This window comes from Labrus bergylta, chromosome 14 (assembly GCF_963930695.1).
Source record: "Labrus bergylta chromosome 14, fLabBer1.1, whole genome shotgun sequence".
Taxonomy (NCBI): domain Eukaryota; kingdom Metazoa; phylum Chordata; class Actinopteri; order Labriformes; family Labridae; genus Labrus; species Labrus bergylta.
In genome coordinates this window covers 5,335,780-5,348,849 of record NC_089208.1, presented here as the reverse complement: position 1 = coordinate 5,348,849, position 13,070 = coordinate 5,335,780, and the positions used below count along the sequence as shown (strand labels likewise).

The 13,070-nt window shown below is 40.5% G+C and overlaps 14 non-coding genes across 14 annotated transcripts; all 14 read right to left on the bottom strand.

Moving 5' to 3' along the window:
* Positions 1 to 1,086: 1,086 nt before the first annotated feature.
* trnay-gua (transfer RNA tyrosine (anticodon GUA)) lies at positions 1,087 to 1,174 on the bottom strand. The gene is given in 2 exon segments: positions 1,087 to 1,122; positions 1,138 to 1,174. It is a non-coding gene; the product is annotated as a tRNA-Tyr (tRNA).
* A 970-nt stretch (positions 1,175 to 2,144) lies between these two features.
* trnay-gua (transfer RNA tyrosine (anticodon GUA)) lies at positions 2,145 to 2,232 on the bottom strand. The gene is given in 2 exon segments: positions 2,145 to 2,180; positions 2,196 to 2,232. It is a non-coding gene; the product is annotated as a tRNA-Tyr (tRNA).
* Positions 2,233 to 2,972: 740 nt separating this feature from the next.
* trnay-gua (transfer RNA tyrosine (anticodon GUA)) lies at positions 2,973 to 3,060 on the bottom strand. Its single transcript is given in 2 exon segments — positions 2,973 to 3,008; positions 3,024 to 3,060. It is a non-coding gene; the product is annotated as a tRNA-Tyr (tRNA).
* A 952-nt stretch (positions 3,061 to 4,012) lies between these two features.
* Positions 4,013 to 4,100, bottom strand: trnay-gua (transfer RNA tyrosine (anticodon GUA)). Its single transcript is given in 2 exon segments — positions 4,013 to 4,048; positions 4,064 to 4,100. It is a non-coding gene; the product is annotated as a tRNA-Tyr (tRNA).
* Positions 4,101 to 4,840: 740 nt separating this feature from the next.
* trnay-gua (transfer RNA tyrosine (anticodon GUA)) lies at positions 4,841 to 4,928 on the bottom strand. Its single transcript is given in 2 exon segments — positions 4,841 to 4,876; positions 4,892 to 4,928. It is a non-coding gene; the product is annotated as a tRNA-Tyr (tRNA).
* Positions 4,929 to 5,540: 612 nt separating this feature from the next.
* Positions 5,541 to 5,628, bottom strand: trnay-gua (transfer RNA tyrosine (anticodon GUA)). The gene is given in 2 exon segments: positions 5,541 to 5,576; positions 5,592 to 5,628. It is a non-coding gene; the product is annotated as a tRNA-Tyr (tRNA).
* Positions 5,629 to 9,622: 3,994 nt separating this feature from the next.
* trnay-gua (transfer RNA tyrosine (anticodon GUA)) lies at positions 9,623 to 9,710 on the bottom strand. Its single transcript is given in 2 exon segments — positions 9,623 to 9,658; positions 9,674 to 9,710. It is a non-coding gene; the product is annotated as a tRNA-Tyr (tRNA).
* A 619-nt stretch (positions 9,711 to 10,329) lies between these two features.
* Positions 10,330 to 10,417, bottom strand: trnay-gua (transfer RNA tyrosine (anticodon GUA)). The gene is given in 2 exon segments: positions 10,330 to 10,365; positions 10,381 to 10,417. It is a non-coding gene; the product is annotated as a tRNA-Tyr (tRNA).
* Positions 10,418 to 10,769: 352 nt separating this feature from the next.
* On the bottom strand, positions 10,770 to 10,857 carry trnay-gua (transfer RNA tyrosine (anticodon GUA)). Its single transcript is given in 2 exon segments — positions 10,770 to 10,805; positions 10,821 to 10,857. It is a non-coding gene; the product is annotated as a tRNA-Tyr (tRNA).
* Positions 10,858 to 11,109: 252 nt separating this feature from the next.
* trnay-gua (transfer RNA tyrosine (anticodon GUA)) lies at positions 11,110 to 11,197 on the bottom strand. Its single transcript is given in 2 exon segments — positions 11,110 to 11,145; positions 11,161 to 11,197. It is a non-coding gene; the product is annotated as a tRNA-Tyr (tRNA).
* Positions 11,198 to 11,816: 619 nt separating this feature from the next.
* On the bottom strand, positions 11,817 to 11,904 carry trnay-gua (transfer RNA tyrosine (anticodon GUA)). Its single transcript is given in 2 exon segments — positions 11,817 to 11,852; positions 11,868 to 11,904. It is a non-coding gene; the product is annotated as a tRNA-Tyr (tRNA).
* A 252-nt stretch (positions 11,905 to 12,156) lies between these two features.
* trnay-gua (transfer RNA tyrosine (anticodon GUA)) lies at positions 12,157 to 12,244 on the bottom strand. Its single transcript is given in 2 exon segments — positions 12,157 to 12,192; positions 12,208 to 12,244. It is a non-coding gene; the product is annotated as a tRNA-Tyr (tRNA).
* Positions 12,245 to 12,596: 352 nt separating this feature from the next.
* trnay-gua (transfer RNA tyrosine (anticodon GUA)) lies at positions 12,597 to 12,684 on the bottom strand. Its single transcript is given in 2 exon segments — positions 12,597 to 12,632; positions 12,648 to 12,684. It is a non-coding gene; the product is annotated as a tRNA-Tyr (tRNA).
* A 252-nt stretch (positions 12,685 to 12,936) lies between these two features.
* trnay-gua (transfer RNA tyrosine (anticodon GUA)) lies at positions 12,937 to 13,024 on the bottom strand. The gene is given in 2 exon segments: positions 12,937 to 12,972; positions 12,988 to 13,024. It is a non-coding gene; the product is annotated as a tRNA-Tyr (tRNA).
* Positions 13,025 to 13,070: the final 46 nt, after the last annotated feature.

Genomic DNA, 13,070 nt, shown 5'->3' with positions numbered 1-13,070 from the left:
TCTTAATCCATTCAATCAAACCAGGCTTTTTGACATCAACAAAGAACACATCCTTCAAGCCAGAGTTGAACCAGCAACCTAAGGATTTCTGACTTACAACCCTACAGCCCTCTGCGCTACCAACTGAGCTATCGAAGGGAACATGCAGTGATTATTTACAGGGGTGTACATCGACTTTTACAAACAAAAATGACAACAAATCATTTCCCCCATCACCCCTACCTGAAAGCAAAACTATCTCAATTTGTTTCAAATTGAAATGACTAAGGAACAGACACACAATGATGACAAAATCTCATTATTTCCCATAGAAAGAATTCAAAGCAGCTGACAGGGACATTCCTAATCCATTCAATCAAAGCAGGCTTTTTGACATCAACAAAGAACACATCCTTTGAGCCGGAGTTGAACCAGCAACCTAAGGATTTCTGATTTACAACCCTACAGTCCTCCGCTCTACCAACTGAGCTATTGAAGGGAACATGCAGTGATTATTTACAGGGGTGTACATCGACTTTTACAAACAAAAATGACAACAAATCATTTCCCCCATCACCCCTACCTGAAAGCAAAACTATTTCAATTTGTTTCAAATCGAAATGACAAAGGAACAGACACACAATGATGACAAAATCCCATCATTTCCCATGGATAAACTGAAAGATTTCAGAGCAGCTGACAGGCACATTCCTAATCCATTCAATCAAACCAGGCTTTTGGACATCAACAAACAACACATCCTTCAAGCTCAAGTTCAACTAGCGACCTAAGGATTTCTGATTTACAACCCTACAGTCCTCCGCTCTACCAACTGAGCTATCGAAGGGAACATGCAGTGATTATTTACAGGGGTGTACATCCACATTTACAAACAAAAATGACAACAAATCATTTCCCCCATCACCCCTACCTGAAAGCAAAACTATTTCAATTTGTTTCAAATCGAGATGACAAAGGAACAGACACACAATGATGACAAAATCCCATCATTTCCCATGGATAAGCTGAAAGATTTCAAAGCAGCTGACAGGCACATTCCTAATCCATTCAATCAAAGCAGGCTTATTGACATCAACAAAGAACACATCCTTCGAGCCGGAGTTGAACCAGCGACCTAAGGATTTCTGATTTACAGCTCTACAGTCCTCCGCTCTACCAACTGAGCTATTGAAGGGAACATGCAGTGACTATTTCCAGGGGTGTACATCGACTTTTACAAACAAAAATGACAGGGGACAGGGCACAGGGAACATCCCCCATCACCCCTACCTGAAAGCAAAACTATTTCAATTTGTTTCAAATCGAAATGACAAAGGAACAGACACACAATGATGACAAAATCCCATCATTTCCCATGGATAAACTGAAAGATTTCAAAGCAGCTGACAGGCACATTCCTAATCCATTCAATCAAAGCAGGCTTTTGGACATCCACAAACAACACATCCTTCGAGCTCAAGTTCAACCAGCGACCTAAGGATTTCTGATTTACAACCCTACAGTCCTCCACTCTACCAACTGAGCTATCGAAGGGAACATGCAGTGATTATTTCCAGGGGTGTACATCGACTTTTACAAACAAAAATGACAGGGGACAGGGGACAGGGAACATCCCCCATCACCCCTACCTGAAAGCAAAACTATTTCAATTTGTTTCAAATCGAAATGACAAAGGAACAGACACACAATGATGACAAAATCCCATCATTTCCCATGGATAAACTGAAAGATTTCAAAGCAGCTGACAGGCACATTCCTAATCCATTCAATCAAACCAGGCTTTTGGACATCAACAAACAACACATCCTTCGAGCTCAAGTTCAACCAGCGACCTAAGGATTTCTGATTTACAACCCTACAGTCCTCCGCTCTACCAACTGAGCTATCGAAGGGAACATGCAGTGATTATTTACAGGGGTGTACATCCACATTTACAAACAAAAATGACAACAAATCATTTCCCCCATCACCCCTACCTGAAAGCAAAACTATCTCAATTTGTTTCAAATTGAAATGACTAAGGAACAGACACAGAATGATGACAAAATCCCATCATTTCCCATAGAAAGAATTCAAAGCAGCTGACAGGGACATTCCTAATCCATTCAATCAAAGCAGGCTTTTTGACATCAACAAAGAACACATCCTTCAAGCCGGAGTTGAACCAGCGACCTAAGGATTTCTGATTTACAACCCTACAGTCCTCCGCTCTACCAACTGAGCTATCGAAGGGAACATGCAGTGATTATTTACAGGGGTGTACATCGACTTTTACAAACAAAAATGACAACAAATCATTTCCCCCATCACCCCTACCTGAAAGCAAAACTATTTCAATTCGTTTCAAATCGAAATGACAAAGGAACAGACACACAATGATGACAAAATCCCATCATTTCCCATGGATAAACTGAAAGATTTCAAAGCAGCTGACAGGCACATTCCTAATCCATTCAATCAAACCAGGCTTTTGAACATCAACAAGCAACACATCCTTCGAGCTCGAGTTGAACCATCAACCTAAGGACTTCTGATTTACAACCCTACAGTCCTCCGCTCTACCAACTGAGCTATCAAAGGGAACGTGCAGTGATTATTTACAGGGGTGTACATCGACTTTTACAAACAAAATCCCATCATTTCCCATGGATAAACTGTCAGCTGCTTTGAAATCTTTCAGTTTATCCATGTACACCCCTGTAAATAATCACTGCATGTTCCCTTGATTGGTGATTATTTACAGGGGTGTACATCGACTTTTACAAACAAAAATGACAACAAATCATTTCCCCCATCACCCCTACCTGAAAGCAAAACTATTTCAATTTGTTTCAAATCGAAATGACAAAGGAACAGACACACAATGATGACAAAATCCCATCATTTCCCATAGAAAGATTTCAAAGCAGCTGACAGGGACATTCCTAATCCATTCAATCAAAGCAAGCTTTTTGACATCAACAAAGAACACATCCTTCGAGCCGGAGTTGAACCAGCGACCTAAGGATTTCTGATTTACAACCCTACAGTCCTCCACTCTACCAACTGAGCTATCAAAGGGAACATGCAGTGATTATTTATAGGGGTGTACATCGACTTTTACAAACAAAAATGACAGGGGACAGGGAACATCCCCCATCACCCCTACCTGAAAGCAAAACTATTTCAATTTGTTTCAAATCGAAATGACAAAGGAACAGACACACAATGATGACAAAATCCCATCATTTCCCATGGATAAACTGAAAGATTTCAAAGCAGCTGACAGGCACATACCTAATCCATTCAATCAAACCAGGCTTTTGGACATCAACAAACAACACATCCTTCGAGCTCAAGTTCAAACAGCGACCTAAGGATTTCTGATTTACAACCCTACAGTCCTCCGCTCTACCAACTGAGCTATCGAAGGGAACATGCAGTGATTATTTACAGGGGTGTACATCCACATTTACAAACAAAAATGACAACAAATCATTTCCCCCATCACCCCTGCCTGAAAGCAAAACTATTTCAATTTGTTTCAAATCGAGATGACAAAGGAACAGACACACAATGATGACAAAATCCCATCATTTCCCATGGATAAACTGAAAGATTTCAAAGCAGCTGACAGGCACATTCCTAATCCATTCAATCAAACCAGGCTTTTGGACATCAACAAACAACACATCCTTCGAGCTCAAGTTCAACCAGCGACCTAAGGATTTCTGATTTACAACCCTACAGTCCTCCGCTCTACCAACTGAGCTATCGAAGGGAACATGCAGTGATTATTTACAGGGGTGTACATCCACATTTACAAACAAAAATGACAACAAATCATTTCCCCCATCACCCCTACCTGAAAGCAAAACTATCTCAATTTGTTTCAAATTGAAATGACTAAGGAACAGACACAGAATGATGACAAAATCCCATCATTTCCCATAGAAAGAATTCAAAGCAGCTGACAGGGACATTCCTAATCCATTCAATCAAAGCAGGCTTTTTGACATCAACAAAGAACACATCCTTCAAGCCGGAGTTGAACCAGCGACCTAAGGATTTCTGATTTACAACCCTACAGTCCTCCGCTCTACCAACTGAGCTATCGAAGGGAACATGCAGTGATTATTTACAGGGGTGTACATCGACTTTTACAAACAAAAATGACAACAAATCATTTCCCCCATCACCCCTACCTGAAAGCAAAACTATTTCAATTCGTTTCAAATCGAAATGACAAAGGAACAGACACACAATGATGACAAAATCCCATCATTTCCCATGGATAAACTGAAAGATTTCAAAGCAGCTGACAGGCACATTCCTAATCCATTCAATCAAACCAGGCTTTTGAACATCAACAAGCAACACATCCTTCGAGCTCGAGTTGAACCATCAACCTAAGGACTTCTGATTTACAACCCTACAGTCCTCCGCTCTACCAACTGAGCTATCAAAGGGAACGTGCAGTGATTATTTACAGGGGTGTACATCGACTTTTACAAACAAAATCCCATCATTTCCCATGGATAAACTGTCAGCTGCTTTGAAATCTTTCAGTTTATCCATGTACACCCCTGTAAATAATCACTGCATGTTCCCTTGATTGGTGATTATTTACAGGGGTGTACATCGACTTTTACAAACAAAAATGACAACAAATCATTTCCCCCATCACCCCTACCTGAAAGCAAAACTATTTCAATTTGTTTCAAATCGAAATGACAAAGGAACAGACACACAATGATGACAAAATCCCATCATTTCCCATAGAAAGATTTCAAAGCAGCTGACAGGGACATTCCTAATCCATTCAATCAAAGCAAGCTTTTTGACATCAACAAAGAACACATCCTTCGAGCCGGAGTTGAACCAGCGACCTAAGGATTTCTGATTTACAACCCTACAGTCCTCCACTCTACCAACTGAGCTATCAAAGGGAACATGCAGTGATTATTTATAGGGGTGTACATCGACTTTTACAAACAAAAATGACAGGGGACAGGGAACATCCCCCATCACCCCTACCTGAAAGCAAAACTATTTCAATTTGTTTCAAATCGAAATGACAAAGGAACAGACACACAATGATGACAAAATCCCATCATTTCCCATGGATAAACTGAAAGATTTCAAAGCAGCTGACAGGCACATACCTAATCCATTCAATCAAACCAGGCTTTTGGACATCAACAAACAACACATCCTTCGAGCTCAAGTTCAAACAGCGACCTAAGGATTTCTGATTTACAACCCTACAGTCCTCCGCTCTACCAACTGAGCTATCGAAGGGAACATGCAGTGATTATTTACAGGGGTGTACATCCACATTTACAAACAAAAATGACAACAAATCATTTCCCCCATCACCCCTGCCTGAAAGCAAAACTATTTCAATTTGTTTCAAATCGAGATGACAAAGGAACAGACACACAATGATGACAAAATCCCATCATTTCCCATGGATAAACTGAAAGATTTCAAAGCAGCTGACAGGCACATTCCTAATCCATTCAATCAAAGCAGGCTTATTGACATCAACAAAGAACACATCCTTCGAGCCGGAGTTGAACCAGCGACCTAAGGATTTCTGATTTACAGCTCTACAGTCCTCCGCTCTACCAACTGAGCTATCGAAGGGAACATGCAGTGATTATTTCCAGGGGTGTACATCGACTTTTACAAACAAAAATGACAGGGGACAGGGGACAGGGAACATCCCCCATCACCCCTACCTGAAAGCAAAACTATTTCAATTTGTTTCAAATCGAGATGACAAAGGAACAGACACACAATGATGACAAAATCCCATCATTTCCCATGGATAAACTGAAAGATTTCAAAGCAGCTGACAGGCACATTCCTAATCCATTCAATCAAACCAGGCTTTTTGACATCAACAAAGAACACATCCTTCGAGCCAGAGTTGAACCAGCAACGTAAGGATTTCTGATTTACAACCCTACAGTCCTCTGAGCTATCGAAGGGAACATGCAGTGATTATTTACAGGGGTGTACATCGACTTTTACAAACAAAAATGACAACAAATCATTTCCCCCATCACCCCTACCTGAAAGCAAAACTATCTCAATTTGTTTCAAATTGAAATGACTAAGGAACAGACACACAATGATGACAAAATCCCATCATTTCCCATAGAAAGAATTCAAAGCAGCTGACAGGGACATTCCTAATCCATTCAATCAAAGCAGGCTTTTTGACATCAACAAAGAACACATCCTTCGAGCCGGAGTTGAACCAGTGACTTAAGGATTTCTGATTTACAACCCTACAGTCCTCCGCTCTACCAACTGAGCTATCGAAGGGAACATGCAGTGATTATTTACAGGGGTGTACATCGACTTTTACAAACAAAAATGACAACAAATCATTTCCCCCATCACCCCTACCTGAAAGCAAAACTCTCTCAATTTGTTTCAAATTGAAATGACTAAGGAACAGACACACAATGATGACAAAATCCCATCATTTCCCATGGATAAACTGAAAGATTTCAAAGCAGCTGACAGGCACATTCCTAATCCATTCAATCAAACCAGGCTTTTGAACATCAACAAACAACACATCCTTCGAGCTCGAGTTGAACCAGCAACCTAAGGACTTCTGATTTACAACCCTACAGTCCTCCGCTCTACCAACTGAGCTATCAAAGGGAACGTGCAGTGATTATTTACAGGGGTGTACATCGACTTTTACAAACAAAATCCCATCATTTCTCATGGATAAACTGTCAGCTGCTTTGAAATCTTTCAGTTTATCCATGTACACCCCTGTAAATAATCACTGCATGTTCCCTTGATTGGTGATTATTTACAGGGGTGTACATCGACTTTTACAAACAAAAATGACAACAAATCATTTCCCCCATCACCCCTACCTGAAAGCAAAACTATTTCAATTTGTTTCAAATCGAAATGACAAAGGAACAGACACACAATGATGACAAAATCCCATCATTTCCCATGGATAAACTGAAAGATTTCAAAGCAGCTGACAGGTACATTCCTAATCCATTCAATCAAACCAGGCTTTTGGACATCAACAAACAACACATCCTTCGAGCTCAAGTTCAACCAGCGACCTAAGGATTTCTGATTTACAACCCTACAGTCCTCCGCTCTACCAACTGAGCTATCGAAGGGAACATGCAGTGATTATTTACAGGGGTGTACATCCACATTTACAAACAAAAATGACAACAAATCATTTCCCCCATCACCCCTACCTGAAAGCAAAACTATTTCAATTTGTTTCAAATCGAAATGACAAAGGAACAGACACACAATGATGACAAAATCCCATCATTTCCCATGGATAAACTGAAAGATTTCAAAGCAGCTGACAGACACATTCCTAATCCATTCAATCAAACCAGGCTTTTTGACATCAAGAAAGAACACATCCTTCGAGCCAGAGCTGAACCAGCAACCTAAGGATTTCTGATTTACAACCCTACAGTCCTCCGCTCTACCAACTGAGCTATCGAAGGGAACATGCAGTGATTATTTACAGGGGTGTACATCGACTTTTACAAACAAAAATGACAGGGGACAGGGGACAGGGAACATCCCCCATCACCCCTACCTGAAAGCAAAACTATTTCAATTTGTTTCAAATCGAGATGACAAAGGAACAGACACACAATGATGACAAAATCCCATCATTTCCCATGGATAAACTGAAAGATTTCAAAGCAGCTGACAGGCACATTCCTAATCCATTCAATCAAACCAGGCTTTTTGACATCAACAAAGAACACATCCTTCGAGCCAGAGTTGAACCAGCAACGTAAGGATTTCTGATTTACAACCCTACAGTCCTCTGAGCTATCGAAGGGAACATGCAGTGATTATTTACAGGGGTGTACATCGACTTTTACAAACAAAAATGACAACAAATCATTTCCCCCATCACCCCTACCTGAAAGCAAAACTATCTCAATTTGTTTCAAATTGAAATGACTAAGGAACAGACACACAATGATGACAAAATCCCATCATTTCCCATAGAAAGAATTCAAAGCAGCTGACAGGGACATTCCTAATCCATTCAATCAAAGCAGGCTTTTTGACATCAACAAAGAACACATCCTTCGAGCCGGAGTTGAACCAGTGACTTAAGGATTTCTGATTTACAACCCTACAGTCCTCCGCTCTACCAACTGAGCTATCGAAGGGAACATGCAGTGATTATTTACAGGGGTGTACATCGACTTTTACAAACAAAAATGACAACAAATCATTTCCCCCATCACCCCTACCTGAAAGCAAAACTCTCTCAATTTGTTTCAAATTGAAATGACTAAGGAACAGACACACAATGATGACAAAATCCCATCATTTCCCATGGATAAACTGAAAGATTTCAAAGCAGCTGACAGGCACATTCCTAATCCATTCAATCAAACCAGGCTTTTGAACATCAACAAACAACACATCCTTCGAGCTCGAGTTGAACCAGCAACCTAAGGACTTCTGATTTACAACCCTACAGTCCTCCGCTCTACCAACTGAGCTATCAAAGGGAACGTGCAGTGATTATTTACAGGGGTGTACATCGACTTTTACAAACAAAATCCCATCATTTCTCATGGATAAACTGTCAGCTGCTTTGAAATCTTTCAGTTTATCCATGTACACCCCTGTAAATAATCACTGCATGTTCCCTTGATTGGTGATTATTTACAGGGGTGTACATCGACTTTTACAAACAAAAATGACAACAAATCATTTCCCCCATCACCCCTACCTGAAAGCAAAACTATTTCAATTTGTTTCAAATCGAAATGACAAAGGAACAGACACACAATGATGACAAAATCCCATCATTTCCCATGGATAAACTGAAAGATTTCAAAGCAGCTGACAGGTACATTCCTAATCCATTCAATCAAACCAGGCTTTTGGACATCAACAAACAACACATCCTTCGAGCTCAAGTTCAACCAGCGACCTAAGGATTTCTGATTTACAACCCTACAGTCCTCCGCTCTACCAACTGAGCTATCGAAGGGAACATGCAGTGATTATTTACAGGGGTGTACATCCACATTTACAAACAAAAATGACAACAAATCATTTCCCCCATCACCCCTACCTGAAAGCAAAACTATTTCAATTTGTTTCAAATCGAAATGACAAAGGAACAGACACACAATGATGACAAAATCCCATCATTTCCCATGGATAAACTGAAAGATTTCAAAGCAGCTGACAGACACATTCCTAATCCATTCAATCAAACCAGGCTTTTTGACATCAAGAAAGAACACATCCTTCGAGCCAGAGCTGAACCAGCAACCTAAGGATTTCTGATTTACAACCCTACAGTCCTCCGCTCTACCAACTGAGCTATCGAAGGGAACATGCAGTGATTATTTACAGGGGTGTACATCGACTTTTACAAACAAAAATGACAACAAATCATTTCCCCCATCACCCCTACCTGAAAGCAAAACTATGTCAATTTGTTTCAAATTGAAATGACTAAGGAACAGACACACAATGATGACAAAATCCCATCATTTCCCATAGAAAGAATTCAAAGCAGCTGACAGGCACATTCCTAATCCATTCAATCAAAGCAAGCTTTTTGACATCAACAAAGAACACATCCTTCGAGCCGGAGTTGAACCAGCGACCTAAGGACTTCTGATTTACAACCCTACAGTCCTCCGCTCTACCAACTGAGCTATCGAAGGGAACATGCAGTGATTATTTCCAGGGGTGTACATTGACTTTTACAAACAAAAATGACAGGGGACAGGGCACAGGGAACATCCCCCATCACCCCTACCTGAAAGCAAAACTATTTCAATTTGTTTCAAATCGAAATGACAAAGGAACAGACACACAATGATGACAAAATCCCATCATTTCCCATGGATAAACTGAAAGATTTCAAAGCAGCTGACAGGCACATTCCTAATCCATTCAATCAAACCAGGCTTTTGGACATCAACAAACAACACATCCTTCGAGCTCAAGTTCAACCAGTGACCTAAGGATTTCTGATTTACAACCCTACAGTCCTCCGCTCTACCAACTGAGCTATCGAAGGGAACATGCAGTGATTATTTACAGGGGTGTACATCCACATTTACAAACAAAAATGACAACAAATCATTTCCCCCATCACCCCTACCTGAAAGCAAAACTATTTCAATTTGTTTCAAATCGAAATGACAAAGGAACAGACACACAATGATGACAAAATCCCATCATTTCCCATGGATAAACTGAAAGATTTCAAAGCAGCTGACAGACACATTCCTAATCCATTCAATCAAAGCAGGCTTTTTGACATCAACAAAGAACACATCCTTCAAGCCGGAGTTGAACCAGCGACCTAAGGACTTCTGATTTACAACCCTACAGTCCTCCGCTCTACCAACTGAGCTATCGAAGGGAACATGCAGTGATTATTTACAGGGGTGTACATCGACTTTTACAAACAAAAATGACAGGGGACAGGGGACAGGGAACATCCCCCATCACCCCTACCTGAAAGCAAAACTATTTCAATTTGTTTCAAATCGAAATGACTTTTACAAACAAAAATGACAACAAATCATTTCCCCCATCACCCCTACCTGAAAGCAAAACTATCTTAATTTGTTTCAAATTGAAATGACTAAGGAACAGACACACAATGATGACAAAATCCCATCATTTCCCATAGAAAGAATTCAAAGCAGCTGACAGGGACATTCCTAATCCATTCAATCAAAGCAGGCTTTTTGACATCAACAAAGAACACATCCTTCAAGCCGGAGTTGAACCAGCGACCTAAGGACTTCTGATTTACAACCCTACAGTCCTCCACTCTACCAACTGAGCTATCGAAGGGAACATGCAGTGATTATTTACAAGGGTGTACATCGACTTTTACAAACAAAAATGACAACAAATCATTTCCCCCATCACCCCTACCTGAAAGCAAAACTATTTCAATTTGTTTCAAATCGAAATGACAAAGGAACAGACACACAATGATGACAAAATCCCATCATTTCCCATAGAAAGAATTCAAAGCAGCTGACAGGGACATTCCTAATCCATTCAATCAAAGCAGGCTTTTTGACATCAACAAAGAACACATCCTTCGAGCCGGAGTTGAACCAGCGACCTAAGGACTTCTGATTTACAACCCTACAGTCCTCCGCTCTACCAACTGAGCTATCGAAGGGAACATGCAGTGATTATTTCCAGGGGTGTACATTGACTTTTACAAACAAAAATGACAGGGGACAGGGCACAGGGAACATCCCCCATCACCCCTACCTGAAAGCAAAACTATTTCAATTTGTTTCAAATCGAAATGACAAAGGAACAGACACACAATGATGACAAAATCCCATCATTTCCCATGGATAAACTGAAAGATTTCAAAGCAGCTGACAGGCACATTCCTAATCCATTCAATCAAACCAGGCTTTTGGACATCAACAAACAACACATCCTTCGAGCTCAAGTTCAACCAGTGACCTAAGGATTTCTGATTTACAACCCTACAGTCCTCCGCTCTACCAACTGAGCTATCGAAGGGAACATGCAGTGATTGTTTACAGGGGTGTACATCCACATTTACAAACAAAAATGACAACAAATCATTTCCCCCATCACCCCTACCTGAAAGCAAAACTATTTCAATTTGTTTCAAATCGAAATGACAAAGGAACAGACACACAATGATGACAAAATCCCATCATTTCCCATGGATAAACTGAAAGATTTCAAAGCAGCTGACAGACACATTCCTAATCCATTCAATCAAAGCAGGCTTTTTGACATCAACAAAGAACACATCCTTCAAGCCGGAGTTGAACCAGCGACCTAAGGACTTCTGATTTACAACCCTACAGTCCTCCACTCTACCAACTGAGCTATCGAAGGGAACATGCAGTGATTATTTACAAGGGTGTACATCGACTTTTACAAACAAAAATGACAACAAATCATTTCCCCCATCACCCCTACCTGAAAGCAAAACTATTTCAATTTGTTTCAAATCGAAATGACAAAGGAACAGACACACAATGATGACAAAATCCCATCATTTCCCATAGAAAGAATTCAAAGCAGCTGACAGGGACATTCCTAATCCATTCAATCAAAGCAGGCTTTTTGACATCAACAAAGAACACATCCTTCGAGCCGGAGTTGAACTAGCGACCTAAGGATTTCTGATTTACAACCCTACAGTCCTCCGCTCTACCAACTGAGCTATCGAAGGGAACATGCAGTGATTATTTACAGGGGTGTACATCGACTTTTACAAACAAAAATGACAGGGGACAGGGGACAGGGAACATCCCCCATCACCCCTACCTGAAAGCAAAACTATTTCAATTTGTTTCAAATCGAAATGACTTTTACAAACAAAAATGACAACAAATCATTTCCCCCATCACCCCTACCTGAAAGCAAAACTATCTTAATTTGTTTCAAATTGAAATGACTAAGGAACAGACACACAATGATGACAAAATCCCATCATTTCCCATAGAAAGAATTCAAAGCAGCTGACAGGGACATTCCTAATCCATTCAATCAAAGCAGGCTTTTTGACATCAACAAAGAACACATCCTTCAAGCCGGAGTTGAACCAGCGACCTAAGGACTTCTGATTTACAACCCTACAGTCCTCCACTCTACCAACTGAGCTATCGAAGGGAACATGCAGTGATTATTTACAAGGGTGTACATCGACTTTTACAAACAAAAATGACAACAAATCATTTCCCCCATCACCCCTACCTGAAAGCAAAACTATTTCAATTTGTTTCAAATCGAAATGACAAAGGAACAGACACACAATGATGACAAAATCCCATCATTTCCCATAGAAAGAATTCAAAGCAGCTGACAGGGACATTCCTAATCCATTCAATCAAAGCAGGCTTTTTGACATCAACAAAGAACACATCCTTCGAGCCGGAGTTGAACCAGCGACCTAAGGACTTCTGATTTACAACCCTACAGTCCTCCGCTCTACCAACTGAGCTATCGAAGGGAACATGCAGTGATTATTTCCAGGGGTGTACATTGACTTTTACAAA